Below are 14319 nucleotides of genomic sequence, written 5' to 3' on the forward strand. Positions count from 1 at the left end.
GAAATGATGGCATAATAATATGGGCAAATAATCCACTGTACTATGACTCAACCCCTATTATTTATTTAAATAAATTATGTAATACTTGTTTAAAGAACCAAACAGAAACTCTGATAACAAAATTATTCCTTCACTAGAATTGCTCAACATTAGAATAGGATTAGGAGGGATGGAGAGAGGAATACATCATTACGTACTAAGAAATGTATCTTTGAAATACATAAATTCTCTTCTTATATTAACAAAAATTCAGCAAACTTAAAAATAGAAAGGTTATGCATTCTAGGGAACAGATAAAAAAGGAGTCCTCATTGAAATTCATAGTTGTGTCCTAAAGAGAATAAATATTTGAAATTAATAATTTAACCTCTTATCTTATAAAACTAGAAAAAGAGGTGCTAGTGTGGTGGCTCAACAAGCTAATCATTCTCCCTCTGGTGCTGGCATCCCATATCGATGCCAACTGTTGTGCCAACCACTCTACTTCTAATCCAGCACTCTGCTTGTGGCCTGTTAAAGTAGCAGAGGATGGTCCAACTCTTTGGGGCCATGTACCCATGTGGGAGATCCAGAAGAGGGTCCTGGCTCCTGGCTACAGATCAGCTCAGTTCCAGCCATTGTGGCCATTTGGGAAGTTAAACAGCAAATGGAATATCTTTCTATCTCTCCTCTCCATAAATCTCCCTTTATGAAAAAAAAATTAGTAAATCTTAAAAAGGAAAAAATACACCAAAAGATGGAGAACCGTAGAGTGGAAGTAAATGAAATAAGGAATAGGAAAACAGAGGTTAACAAAACAAAAGCTTTTTCTTTTGAATGGGACAACAAAATTGACAAACTTTTAGTGAGACAGACCAAGAAAAGAAAAAACATTAAAACAACTAACAAAAGAAAAGACATCGCTATCAACCTAACAGAAATAAAAAAACCATTACATGCGAATCCCATGAACAACTGGATGTCAAAAAATTGGGTACCTTAGTGGAACTGATAAATTTCTACAAAGTCACCAACTATCAAAATTGACTCAATATAGAAATAGAAAATGTATACACTAATTCTACAAGACTGTTGAATAGTGTATAGTCACACTAACTTTAGTTGCTCTGGGATACAAAAAAAAAAAAAAAGAGCAAAGGAAGGTCCATGTTTACATGGAGTCTGATAAGTGGAAATTTTCAGTAAAGGGGGAAAAAAAAGAAACATTGAAAAACTCCATGGAAGGAGAGAGAAGACAGAGACAGGATTGCAGTCAGCCAAACCAAGCAGCTGCCTGCCAGCAGTGAGTGCCATCTTACCATGTCAAGATATGAAGAGATCGTTGGCTGTTGCATACCCTACGGCTTGCAGTTTTAGCTAGGAGGAATTCTGCAATTACTCATTGATTTTTTCCTTCAGCCTGACAGCTAATTGGGGTCAGACCAACTGCTAGGCTTGGATCAGGGAAGCCTCATTGCTTTCTTTTCCTGCACTCCTGCAGAGAGCCACACTCAGCAACAAAAAGTCACACAGTGTGCCTCTGTTCTGCTCCTGTCTGCATCCTGGGAAGAGTCAGAGCAGCACCAACCGATTCCCTGCATCCTGCAACTATGAGAGTTTTTAAGCATTATTCCCAAAGCTATGCTCACACATTCTACATGATACAGGGGATTTGACTAAGCTTCTGAAGGCTTACACCAGAAGCAGCCCATAAAAAGAAAACACTTGCTCATTAAAATTTATTATGTAAGTGAAATGGCCATTTTTTCCAATAGAATAATGCATATAGTCATTGTCTATAGTCCCAGTTACTGTCATTTTGCTTTTTTTTTACTTGATAAACTTATTACTGAAGTATTGAACCTTTTTTTACTGTTATGTAAATCTAAAATTTTATCTCAAAAGCCAAAAAAAAAAAAAGATTAAAAAGGTGGACGTGGAAAGGAGAGGGAGGGAAGGAGGGTGGAAGAAAGGAAGTGTCGTTGCATTCTTAGAATTCTATCTAGAAACCATACTGAATTTGTTAAAAACTAGAAATTTTAAAAATCTGATAATATTTATTACAAAGAAAGAGATCAAATTAGAATTATGCACACTAAAAAGCCAAAAACAGATGACATTGCTAGTAAATTCCACAAAAAAAAAGTTGGTAAAAAACTTGTATCAAACTTTCAGAAACTGTTTCAAACACATAAAAGAAAATAACCCTATTTCTGCATAAAGCATTCAGCCACTGAGCCATTGTGCCAGACACAATAAATAAAATCTTAAAACAAAAGAGAAATCTTATGTTCTTCAAAGCATACCATCAATAAAGTTAAAAGGCAATTCAGGGCCCAGCGCTGTGGCCTAGCAGCTAAAGTCCTCACCTTGAACACGCCAGGATTCCATATGGGCGCCGGTTCTAATTCCGGCAGCTCCACTTCCCATCCAGCTCCCTGCTTGTGGCCCGGGAAAGCAGTCGAGGACAGCCCAAAGCCTTGGGACCCTGTCCCTGTGTGGGAGACCTGGAAGAAGTTCCTGGCTCCTGGCTTTGGATTGGCTCAGCTCCAGCCATTGCGGCCGCTTGAGGAATAAACCAACAGATGGAAGATCTTCCTCTTTGTCTCTCCTCCTCTCTGTATGTCTGACTTTCCAACAAAAATGAATAAATCTTTTTTTTTTAATGGCAATCCAAATAATGGGAGAAAATATTTCAAAAGCACAATTCTGATCAGAGATTTACATAGAGATACATGAAGATATCTTAAAACTTCAGAAACAGCCAAATAACACTTTTATAATTCATAAAGGGTTTCAGTAACCATTTATTCAGAGATGTAAGGATTGCCAATGAACATAGAAAAAGAAGCTCAACATCAAAGAAATGTAAATAAGAAACTACAGTGAAGTATCTTTCGTATCACCAGCACACTTCTAATTAAAAAGGGTAACAATTCCAAGTTTGCTGAAGATGTGAGAAAATTGGAACAATCATACAATATTAAGGGGAATATGAAGAATTGCAGGCATTTTGCAAAACCATCTGGAGCTTCCTGAAGCAATTCATTTTAAAGATATCATATGAAATTGGAAGTAATGGTAGAAGGTAGGAAGAGATTTTATCAATTTAAGTTACCACGTTTTTGAGGGGTTGAAATGTGTTTTTTGGCTGTTCATTTTTGTTGCTATCTCGCTACTTTAAAAAATTTTTTTATTTATGTATTTGGCAGAGTTAGAGAGAGTCTTCCAGCTGCAGTTCACCCCCTAGATAGCTGCAATGGCCAGGGCTGGGCCAAATCAGAGATAGGAGCCTGAGTTTCTGCTGGGTCTCCCACATGGGTGCAGTAGCCCAAGTATTTGGGTCTTCCTCTGCTACTTTGTCAGATCATTAGCAGGGGACTGGATGGGAAAAATGGAGCAGTCAGGCACTTGAACTGGTGTCTTATATATGAAGCTGGCTTTGAAGACAGCTTAAATTACTGCCACACCCTGCCCCATCGAGCTGCCGGTGGTCGGCTGTTCCTGTCTGGCGGCAGCAGCATGGCGGCCAGGGTGGCTAAGGCTGCAGCGACCTTGGTGGTGGGCTCTGCCTAGCAGTTTGAGGAGCTGTGGCGCCTCCGATCCGAGTCCCCTCTCGTGGTCCACTTCTGGTGGCAATGGGCTCCTCAGTGTGTGCAAATGAACGAGGTCATGGCGGAGTTGGCCAAGGAGCACCTGCAAGTTTCATTTGTGAAGTTGGAAGCTGAAGCTGTGGCTGAAGTAGCTGAGAAATACCAGATCAGTTCTGTCCCCACCTTCCTGTTCTTCAAGAATTCTCAGAAAATCGACCAATTAGATGGTGTCCATGCCCCCGAATTGACCGAGAAAGTCCAGTGACATGCGGCGAGCGGCTCCTTGCCTCCCACCACCAGTGAGCACCCCAAAGAAGACCTCAGTGTTTGCTTCAAAAAGCTAACTCACGCCGCCCCCTGTTTATGAAGGGGACCCCTGAAGAGCCCCGCTGTGGGTTCAGCAAGCAGATGGTGGAGATCCTGCAGCGGCACAGCATTCAGCTCAGCAGCTTCGATATCTTTTCAGACGAAGAAGTGTGGCAGGGCCTCAAGGCCTACTCCAACTGGCCCCCATATGCCCAGCTCTGCGTGTCCAGAGAACTCATAGGAGGACTTGACATAGTTAAGGAACTGGAAGCTTCAAATGAAGTAGATACGATTTGCCCAAAAGCTCCCAAGTTAAAGGAAAGGCTCAAGGTGCTGACAAATCAAGCTGCTGTGATGCTCTTTACGAGAGGAAACAAGCAGCAAACAAAGTATGGATTCCGCAAACAAATTCTGGAAGTCCTGAATACCACTGGTGTTGACTATGAAACCTTCGATATCCTGGAGGACGAAGAGGCGCGGCAAGCGTTGAAAGCCTACTCCAACTGGCCAACATACCCGCAGCTCTATGTGAAGGGGGAGCTGGTGGGAGGACTGGATATCATTAAGGAACTGAAAGAAAATGGTGAATTTCTGCCAATACTGAGGGGGGAAAATTGATAAATGAAGTTGGTGCCCCACTAGTGACGGGAATAGTTAATCACATTGGAGCAGTTCATGATAGTCCTCGGAGATGGACTAGGAAGAAGAACGTGTGTCTTTCCCAGTTATGCTTCGTGTATTTCACAGGGTCCTGCTAAATAAATGTATGTTTAGAATGCAATAAACATGTTTCAATTCACTTAAAAGTAAAAAAAAAAGGTTATTATTATTATTATTTTTTAATGTATTTATTTATTTGAAAGGGAGCAAGAGAGAAGCTTCCATCTGGTGTTCCAATCTCCAAATGGATACAAGGGCCAGAGAGCTGGGCCTATCTGAAGCCAGGAGCCAGGAGCTTCATCTAGGTTTCCCACGTGGGATTAGGGGTTCAAGCAGATTCTGCTACATTCCCAGGCTTATGAGCAAAGGAGCTGGGTCGGATACATACTAGCTTGGATTCCAACCAGCACTCAGGTGAGACTCCAACATTATGCCACAGTGCCAGCCCAGATAATATTTTGATTTTTTTCCTATTATATGTATGTATATGTTTAGAATCCCCTGAAACTTTTCTTCAAAACTCAGTTTCCTTGGTCCCATTCAATATTACACTGAAAATCTTTAGCATGCTACAATTTTATCATAAAGGAACAAATTATTCTGATGCACCATGGTTTACAGAAAGAAGTCAGTAGAGGATAAATGTTGCAGTGATAAACTGAATATTCTACAAAATGAATGATAGCCAACTTACTCCAATTAAGGTATGCTGGAAACACAATTAGAAAACTTATATTTTGAGGGGCCAACACGGTGGATCAGCTGGCTAATCCTCTGCCTGTAACCACCAGCATTGTCTATGGGCACCAATTCATGCCCTCCCTGCTGGGAGGATGGCCCAAAACCTTGGGACCGTGCAACATTTGGGAGACCCAGAAGCAGCTCCTGGCTCCAGGCATCAGAGCAGCTTAGCTCCAGCTGTTGGGGCCATTTGGGGAGTGAATCAGTGAATGGAAGATCTTTAACTCTCAGTGTCTCCTCCCTATGAATCTACCTTTCTAATAAAAATAAACAAAAAAAAATTGTATTTTTGAATTGTGTGTACTCTTGCCCAGACAGAATAGCACATGAGAACAGTTGATTCTTTTTAATTTTCATCCTCATTAGCATTCTTATTGTCTTCTGCACATCTTTATTTTCTCATTCACCCTGGGGTGATTAGGGCCCACATCATCCCAATCTTCATCACTTTGATTACTCCAACAGAATCCTTTTGGGGGCTAATTCATCTTCCATACTATGTCCATATGATTTTTGTGATCTCAAATATAATTTGGATAGTTTTATTTATTTTTAGAATAAATCTTAAAGTTTTCAATATGACATGCAAGAATTATTGGTGGGCCCACAAATTTCCAAAGCTCTAGTTCTTCTTCATACAGTGGTGAATTAAGCTTGTGATTATAAAGTGAATTGGAAGCGTGTGATTGCATTTTACAATTAAAAAAACTAAAAGCAAAATAAGAAAAAGAGGAGTGAGGATGGGAGGGAGGGTGGGTTAGGAAATAGCATTATGCTTTTAAAACTATATATGAGGGAGCCTGGAGCAATGGCCTAGTGGCTAAATTCCTCACCTTGGAAGCCCTGGGATCCCATCTGGGGGCTGGTTTGTGTTCCAGCTGCTCCACTTTCCATCCAGCTCCCTGCTTGTGGCCTAGGAAAGCAGTGGAGGACAGCCCAAAGCCTTGGGAGCCCACACCTATGTGGGAGACGGGAAGAAACTCCTGGCTTTGGATCGGCTCAGCTCCAACCATTGCGGCCACTTGGGGAATGAACCAGTGGATGGAAGATATTTCTCTCTGTAAATTTGACTTTCCAATAAAAATAAATAATTCATTAAAATATATGTATGAGGAGATGGAGTAGTACAGTCAGCAGTCTAATACATTGCCCTGTGATGCTAGAATCCCATATGGTTGTTGGTTTGTGTCCCAGCTGCTCTACTTCCAATCCAGGTCTCTGCTTGTGGCCTGGGAAAGCAACAGAGGACAGCCCAAAGCCTTGGAATCCTGCACCCGTGTGGGAGACCTAGAAGAGGCACGTGGCTCCTGGCTTAGGGTTAGCACAGCTCCAACCATTGCAACAGTCTGGGAGAGAACTGGTAAATGGAATATCTTTTCCTTCTGTCTCCCCATCTGTCTGTAAATCTATCTTTCCAATAAAAATGAATGGATCTTTAATATATATAATGTTAAGTAAAACAACTGAAATATTAGAGAAAAGTTTGCCAGTAGTTAATTATTTTATTTTGAGGATAACATTTGATAATAATAACATAGTGAATTATAGAAGTTCCTGAGTAATAAATATCACCTCTAATTATTATACGAATTTCATTCTTGAATAAAGGGTTTTTTTTATTAAGTTTGTTTTACTTTTATTTCTTCTTTCAATTTACAGAGTAAAATTGAGCATCCAGATACTGCTTTTTTGTACAGATATTATTATATTTTATTTTAAAATTATGGAGAAGCTTTTTTTTTTTAGTTTTGACAATTTTTACATAGTTAATTAAGGCACAAAGGTTCAAGGGCTACAGAAAAGTGGATAAGATCATTATTTCCACATTTTTTTTCTGTAACTGGGGTAAAGGGGGAGATAAAGAGAGAAGCCCCACCCAGCCTCCCACCCATCCCAGGTCTCCGATGTGTGGGCATGCTCCGAGGGTCTTGTTCAAGTGGTTTTGATAGTCCAACAGTTATGAATCACTGCCAGTCTTGCCATTCCAAGCACTATAAAGTCGCTGCAGAATCCACTGATTGACATAGTCCACCTTTGAGTCTCCGTTTGCACAGTGTTTCACTGCCCAACATCTGGCTGGGGTCTATATTGATTTGTTCTATCCTCTGTTGTGGTGCCAGGTATCCTCTGCAGGTTCCAATAGACTGCCATATCCTCCATGTGCACCTGGTTATGCTCTCCACTGCTCCATCTGAGCCTCTGAGGAGGCTCAGCTCTGGCACTTGCACTCCATGGCAGACCATGGAACCTACACTTCGCTTCATGGTTAGGGTTCTGAGTTTGGCAATTCGATTGGGGAGATCCCCAAAGAAACTTTGTCTGAGGTGATCCCAGACCTGATTCTTATGCGTACTTGCAAGCACAGGGCCCAGCACAGTTCATCACCACGATCAGCTGGTGGTTGCAATTGCTGGGTTGGTTCTGTTTTCAGCTCCGACTTCCACTGGAACCAACGGGTGTTGCAGTCCAGGCTGGTTCTGCCCCGCACACACTCAGCCCTCACATAAACCAGTGGGACCTGCAGCCTAGCCAGAGTAACCCGCAATAACCCCCACCAGGCCAGCCCCCTGCCCTGGTTCCCATGCTTGCCAGTATGTGTGGCAGACTAGTCCAGTCTGTCCCACATTCCATTCAGCTCTCGAACATGTCAATGGGCATTGAAGCCTAATTCAACACTACCTGCTCCATTATCCAGCCCACACACATGCTGGTGGGTGTCTTTCTGTCCAGCCACACCTGCCCCAGTCCTGGTTTTCATGCTCTCCAGTGGGAGTGGTAAACCCAAGATGGAGGTGCCCACTATTTCCCTCCTAGGCCACTCCCACTCCCAGATCATGTACTTTCTGGATGGTTCTGTAGTTTAACTTGATAGATTAGCCACCGGTGCCAGCATCTGCTATCTGATGCTGTGGCAAAGCCCAACCAACTCTCACCCATTCTGCTTTATGTTTGCACCAGTAGGGTCAGTTAACCAAGCCTTGCTTTCCCCTGATCTGGCTCGCATAAGGCACACAGGTGTTCTATTCCTGCCTAGTCTGTTCTGCCCCCATCCCAACCCATGCTCTTCAGTGTGCAAGGTATTTCAGTAGAGGGGCCCTCCACATTCCCCCTACCAGTTTTACTCCCTCCCTCCTTCCCAGGTTCCTACTAACGCTGTGACCCAGTCTGGAATGGCCCACCTCACCTCGGCATTTGCTAGTGTGTGCTGTAGCTTGGCCCAGTCCGGCCCACCTCCAATTCCAGCTGGTGAGGGTTATAGTCTAGCCCAGCCAAGTATGTACCATATCCTAGCTGTAATGTGTACTGGTATGTGTTGCAACCATACCTGGTCCAGCCCACACTGTTCTGGTGTTCAGATTCGTCAGCAGCTGGAGTGAACTGGTTCAGCCTGGTCCTCCCCCGACCATGCCAAATGTATGCCGGTGGGTACCTTTCCCTGGCCTGGTCTGGGCTGTTCCTTATCATGCTTTTTGTGCTTACCTGCAGAGACTGTGTCCTGCCAGAGCAGTTGCCCAGGCTCCTCCATCAGAACCTCTCCCAGTGCCAGATTTCTCACATATTGGTGGGTCTATGAGCCAGCCCTACTCAATCCATCTCCAGTCCTAGAGGAACAGTGGCCTTCAGCCCATCGTGGTTCTTACTGTTGGATGTTTCAGCCAAGCCAAGGCTCTTCCATACCCACATACAGCTCACACATGGCTCAGTAGGGGCAGAGACCTAGCCTAGTCCATCCTACATCTACCCTGGTCCTCCAGAGCACCAGATGGTGCTGGAGTCTAGCCCAGCCTGGTGCGTCTTGTCCCAGTCCACACTTGTGCCAAGGGAGACTGAGGTCATATCCAGATGAGAATGCAGCCCCCACTCCAGCCCCACGGTCCTTGGTGGGAAGCGCAACCCAGCTAGAGTGTCCTCTTAGCTCCCCAACCGGGCCTGTTCCCAGCCATAGATTGTGTGCATGCCAGTGGTTGCTCTGACTCAGTTTGGCATAGACCCACATCTCTCTTGGCCTTTGCCTTAGATGCTATGGCCTAGCGTCCCTGGCTCATGCAGACCAGTAGGTGTAAGACCCTAACTCGGCATGACCTGGTTCCATCCTGATTTCCATTTTTGCTTGTGAGCTAAGGTTTGCTTGGCCCTGCCCGGTCCACCCCGTTCCATTACCAGCCCACACATTAGCTAGCCATTGGAGCTACTTTGCCCAGCTTGTCCAACCCCCAGTCCTGGACTGTGTGTTCACCAATGGGAGCTATGACCCACGAGGGGAGTTTCCCAAGTTCCTGTGGAGAAGCTTTTAAGGATTCATGCTAGCACTTGACATACACTGAAAATAAGAGAATACATTACAAATTCAATGAAATACAATATTCACTTATTTGTATTATTTTCTAATCACTTTCTTTTCTGCTTGAATGATATGAATATATGCAAAATAACTTGTTCCAATCAGTATGATTTTCAATTTTAAACTTACATTGTAGTCCCACTTATTATTTACAAAGATGAAATTATACTGAGCTGAAAATGTCTAAGTTACTATTCACATTAGTGTTTGCAATGATTTCTGCTGCTTTTCTAAACTGTCATGCACTTGGTGGCTTAATATAGCAAATTATTTGAAAGCACTAGAGGGCTTAAATCTTACCTTTTTTGAAAAAAAAAAAAAAACCTTTTTATTTCAGAATCAGTTTAAACTGACAAGACAAAAGCTGTGAAGTAGTACAAGTTCCCATATACCCCATGTCCACATTTCCATGGCTAGCATCTTACATTAGAAATATATATTTGTAACAAAGAATGAACTGCATTCTGCTTTCCCTATTTTTTAAGTGAAACTCATTCTATCCCTCCCATCCCTTCCAGCATTTCGTAATTACAATTCTCTGTACATATTAATTTTTTTTGCCAGGGAGGGCGGATGAGGTGATTTCCCGTTTTAGTTCCCACATATGGGGAATAGGTGCCATTTTTCTTTATGTGTTTGTCCTATTTCACATAACATGATGTCCTTCAGTTCTACCTATTCCATTGTAAACAACAAGATTCTGTTTGTAAAAAGTTAGGTTTATCTGTTTGAAAATCAAAGCAACAATCAAGCTGAAGTCGGGAACTAAGAAGTCCATTCAATTCTCCTTCAGGGGTGACCGGGTTTCAAGCATTTAGGACATCTTTTACTACTTTCCCAATTGCATTAACAGAACGTTGAATCATATGCAGAGTAGCCAGGAGTTAACTGTCACTCTGATATAGGATGTTGGTCTCACAAGTGGGGTTGTAACCTGCTGTGCCACAATGCTCACCCCATGACATGAATCGCTTCTTAGTAGTATTCCATTTGTTTTTAGATGCCACATTTTCCTCATCAATTCATTTGAAGATGCACACATTGTTTGATACATCCTAGATATTATGAACACTGCTGCAATAAATAGGATGGCGGAGCAGGTACTGCTTTAATACTATGACTGCACATCTTTCTGATATTTCAGCACAGATCATACAGAGCTGAATAAAAAATCAGCAAGGCTGAGTTTCTTTCAGAAGCCCCTCAGGGAGAAATAATTTCCTTATCATTTTTACCTGTAAGAAGCTGTCCCAATTCCTTTATTCACAATAAAACCAACAATATAAGGCCAAGCTCTTCTTAAACTATCATTTCCCTGCTTTTCTCTCTCCTATACCCCCTTCCACTTTTAAGAATACTTATGATTTTACTGAGTCCTCCTAGATGACCCAGCATAATTTCTCCATCTCGGTGTCAGTAGAGTAATAATTTTCAGTCCTTCTGCAACCTTAGTGCGACCTTACGATGTTACAAAACATATCCACAGTTTTCCTGAATTTGACTGTAGGTGTCTTTGGGGGATCATTACTCTTCCTACTGTGCAACTTTAACATTTTAATATGTGATGTTGATATATGTTTCCTCTTATAATAGAGTCAAGAAAGATGTTATTTGAAAAGTTGATGAATATGTCAGTCTACCATTGATTTATTCTACCATGTTTCACCTAATTTTTTCACAGACACTTTCATGGGATTCTTATGCAGTGATGGATCCAGTTTGAATAAAACTTGTTGAGCAACACAATGTACACACCACTTTCTGCTTCTACCTTTTACTCTAACAAAACAAAATAAAACAAAACAAAAGCAAAAACAAACTCTCTTGGGGTTAGGTATTTAATGCAGCAGTTATAACACTTCTTGGGATGCCAGATCTCACACTGGAGTACATGCATTTGAGTCCCAGCTCTGCATCCAATTTCAGCTTCCTCCAATGCACCCCTGGGAGGCAGCAGGTGATGGATCATGTACTTACCTCTGCGTCACTCCGTTGGCAGTCTTGGATTGAGTTCCAAGTTTCAAATGTTGCCTGACTCAATTCTGGCTATTATGAGCATTTGGATAGCAAACCAAAGGCTAGAAGGTTTTTTCTCTCTCCTTTCTAAATAGAATTAAAATTAGCAATTAAAAAACTTTCTTGGAGACAAAAACTTTTGTAAATTATCTCTACCAACATTTTATCATGAGTTCTACATTTAGTTTATAAATCACTTATTTTTAAATGCGTTTATTTACAATGTTTAATTTATAAATTCTTCAGTATGCATTTCCAAATGCAAATATATTTTCATACAATCAAAACATAATCATCAAAAATTGATGGTTTTCTTATCATCAATTCCCATATAATTTTCAAATTTACTTCACTGTACCAAATTTTAAATTGTTTGACTCTGATCTGCTAGTTCATATAACATAGACATTCCACTGTTCCCACTAATAGACCACTTTGACCAGTCTTTCAGTTGTCAAATAGAAAGCTATTTCTGTAGCCTCTTTGAAGCCCTTCTTACTAGGAATGTCAGGATAGGAGATGTACCCCAAGAATATCAAGTCTGAACAGAGAAAACAAATTCCAGATTAGGTCATGGCAGTTAAATCTTTCCTAAACCAGGCGATCATAAATGGTGAGGTAGGTTTTATAATACATAATCTGTACAACCACATACACTATTTTTGAAATTTACCTTTCTTATCCACTCCCTTTCCTCATTGTGCTTGAGCTGAGTGATACGGGCATGAGGAGGACCCAGAGATGATAATCCTTACTACAAGCAACCAGCCTAAAACAAGACAGAGCAGGGTAAATGGAGAATGTGTGTTAATTTTGAATGAAGTCAGAGGTTTTATTATTCTACTGGAAAAGGCATATTAATTATTAAATGAGATTATTCTTGTGGTTGAAAGTGGACAAAGTTTTTTATTACCTAAGTATGAGCAGATAAACTATGAAGTCTGCTCAAAATTTCTTTCAATACCAGGGAAATACACTTACAAAATATATTCAAATAAGCCAAGAAGGAAAACAGGTTGTTTTCTGATTATACCATGAAAGTTCCACTTGTCTGATGGATGGAACTAAATACAATAGCAGAAAATACAAATTTAAAAGCACAAACAATAAGATAAACTATCTGCCAATTTTTTGGTGCTTCTACCACAAAGAAATCAGTTCTATACCTTCTCTTCTTAAACATGAATAGGAGTTTTGTAATGAATATGTTGAAAGCAACACTGCATAAATATCCACTTCCTACCCTTTAAGGGACTTTGAGATTTTTTTATATATAGTTTCTGGGTTCACTTGCTCTTGAACCTCTGAAAGTGCCATGTGGCTTGGCTTCCTAGGATTACCATCATAAATTAACACAAAGTGGTTATCTTCAACACAATAATTCTCTCACTAATCTAGAGGCTAGAAGTATCTAATAGTGTTGACACTAATAGTGTTGACTAAATCTCTATTTTGGCTTCTTTCTAAAAGTTCTAGGACAGAATCTGAACTTGTTAACATCTCATATTGTCAATATCCCTTGGTGATTACTGATTTACAGATGCCTCACTCCAATCTATATCTGCTTTACCATAGGTAGTTGTTCTTGTGTGTTTGTTTCTCTTCTCTTCTTATAAGGACACCACTCGTTTTACAATAGAGTTTACCCTGCTTCAGTATAAACTTATCCTAACTAATGAAATCTGCAATGACCTTATTTCCAAATAAAGTCACATCCTGAGTCTCCTGGGATTAGGATTTGAACATAATTTTTATGAGTACACAATTAAAATCATAACATTATGTAAAAAGTCCAACTGTTCAGCAGGAGATACCATGTGAAGAAGCCCTAAGATGACAATGAAAAGGAGAATGTTCATTTGAACTTAGCTTTGTGTTACTTGCCATTAAGGCTTCAAATGTCTGAATGAACTTCGACTAGCCCATGTTGGCTTGATCATATTGAGTGTCCCCAGGCTATGTGGTAGGGAACAGAATTACTGTTTAGTGCTAACAAAACTCTTGACCCACAAAAATGTGAGATATAATGAGTTTTTAATTTAGGCCATGAAATTCTGGACTATTGAGAACTATAGATAACTAGTACAACAGAACTATGATATGAAAACACCTTAGAAAAAATGCAATCTGGGAGGGGTCTGGGCCTTGGGGTTGGGGTGGCTTGTAGCTCCCCAGCGTGTGGTGGCTATGGGGGTGCCCCTGCCAAGCCAGATCCAAGGCTGGGGACTCAAGCCAAAGCCACTGTCGAAAGGCAGTGACTGAGTCCTTGGCTTTGGGTGGCCAGTGCACCAAATGGTGCCAGGCTCTGCCTGCTGGCCAGCTAGCGGCAAACTCTGGGTTTTTTAGGATATGAAATTGCTGCTTAGGGACACCCATGAATAAGGCCAGCTTTAGTGTAGGTGAGAGATGAATTCTGGGTGATTCCCAGCAGCAGGGTCATGAAACTTTAGGACAAGCATGGGGACTGAGACCTGATGGGTTGGAGTGGAGTGTCCATAAGATCTATTCAGGCCAGACTGATTCACCAGCAAAATTAGGAATCCTGAGATAGGCAGTTAGCATAGAGCATCACTGACTGCCACACACCAGTCCACACCAAAGCTTTGGATGGGGCCTGTCTGGCAGGGCTAGGTACCATTACTTGACTGATGGTGGAATAGTGGAGTGGTCACATTTGGCAGG

The 14319-nt window shown here is 41.4% G+C and overlaps 1 pseudogene; it reads left to right on the forward strand.

Annotated features, from left to right (window-relative positions):
• The first annotated feature begins 3501 nt into the window (after positions 1-3501).
• LOC101530315 (glutaredoxin-3-like) lies at positions 3502-4499 on the forward strand (annotated as a pseudogene).
• Positions 4500-14319: the final 9820 nt, after the last annotated feature.

Source organism: Ochotona princeps, chromosome X (genome assembly GCF_030435755.1).
Source record: "Ochotona princeps isolate mOchPri1 chromosome X, mOchPri1.hap1, whole genome shotgun sequence".
NCBI lineage: Eukaryota > Metazoa > Chordata > Mammalia > Lagomorpha > Ochotonidae > Ochotona > Ochotona princeps.